The sequence below is a fragment of the Notolepis coatsorum genome, assembly GCF_963971535.1.
Source record: "Notolepis coatsorum genome assembly, chromosome: 18".
Classification (NCBI taxonomy): domain Eukaryota; kingdom Metazoa; phylum Chordata; class Actinopteri; order Aulopiformes; family Paralepididae; genus Notolepis; species Notolepis coatsorum.
Window position 1 is genome coordinate 3,116,351 of NC_140182.1, and position 1,667 is coordinate 3,118,017.

The window sequence follows — 1,667 nt, forward strand, 5'->3', positions numbered from 1 at the left end:
TGGTCAGTCTCTGCGGTGATAGTGTTCCTGCCATATAGGTACTGGTGGAATCTCTGGCAGGCGAAGACTATGCTCAGACACTCTTTCTCGATCTGAGCGTAGTTTTGCTCTGTCTGCGTCAGTGCCCTCGAGGCGAAAGCCACGGGCTGTCCCCCTTGCAACAAACAGCCCCCCAGCCCGGTCATGCTGGCGTCGCTCTGGATCGTACCAGGCTTTGTAATGTCATAATATTTGAGTACAGGTGTGCTGGTGACCATTCGCTTCACTTCACGCACCGCATCATCGTGTTTTGGCAACCAATGCCACATGACGTCTTTATCCAAGAGGCTGCGGAGCGGCTCACAGACCTCAGAGAGTTTTGGCAGAAACCTTGCTAGATACGTCACAAATCCAATAAAGCGCTGCACCGCTTTCACGTCTGTGGGCGTCGGCATTTCCAGCACGGCACGTGTTTTCTCTGGGTCAATTTTCAGTCCCTCCGCAGACAGTATGTGGCCGTGGAAGTGTACGGCCTTGAGTTTGAATTGCAGCTTGCGCTCACTCAGCCTGAGTCCCACTGCTCTGCATCGTTCCATGAGAGCACTCAAGTTTTTGTCGTGGTCCAGTTCGGCTTCGGCATCCGTATCGCCACATCCGACCACCAGGATGTCATCAGCGATCGGTTCGATACCGGCCAAGCCCGTTAGCAGCTCATGTTGTTTGCGCTGATATATCTCAGGCGCAACAGAGACTCCGAAAGGGAGCTTGAGCCATCTCATCCGACCCCACGGCGTCCAAAAGGTCGTCAGACGGCTGCTCTCGTCGTCAAGTTTGCACTGTAAAAAGGCATCGCGAGCATCCGCCAGTGTGAAGAGGCGGGCCTTTGGCAACTTGTACAACACATCTTCCAGTGTAGGCATATGGTAGTGAGACCTCCGCAGCGCTTGGTTGAGAGGCTTCGGGTCAATACAAATCCTTATTTTATCTGGCTTTGCCACCGTCACCATGTTACTTATCCATGGTGTGGGCTCAGTCACAGGCGTGATGTTGCCGACCCTGACATGTCTGTCAAGTTCCTCCTTGACTCTCTCCTTCAGAGCCACTGGGACATTCCTTGGTGCGCACTGCACCGGCACCACTTCAGGATCCAGCTCAAAGTGTATCACTCCCGGGACCGACTCGATTGGGTCATTAAAAACATCATGATAGTCTCTCAGCAGCTGAACTTTTGTGAGGGGCATAGGTGGACTTATATCAACTTTATTAAGTTCATCCGGAACCGTGAAGCTCACGAGGCCCAGACGTTCGCACGTGCTCCCCCCGAGAAGAGGCTTCTGCTCGGTGTCGACTACCTCAAATGTGAGATTGTGCTTTTCTCCGCGGATGACACATTCAGTGTGAAATTTTCCCAATGATGGCATGATTTCCCCAGAGTATAGTTTCAACCTGGCCGTGCTCTGGTGTAGCGCCGCTCTGGGTGACAGCTTCTCTTTAATCCTGCGGCCCATGACATTGCAGGTAGAGCCTGTGTCCAGCTGGCACTGCTGCTTTTTTTAATTTAGGCTTAGATTCACAAACCACTTGCGCCCCTGCTGGGCCTTTGCAGTATTTACACATTCAGTGACTTGAAACAGTCTATCATCTGTATCTGAGTATTCCCCCTTCTTGTCATCATCTTCAAGCACATT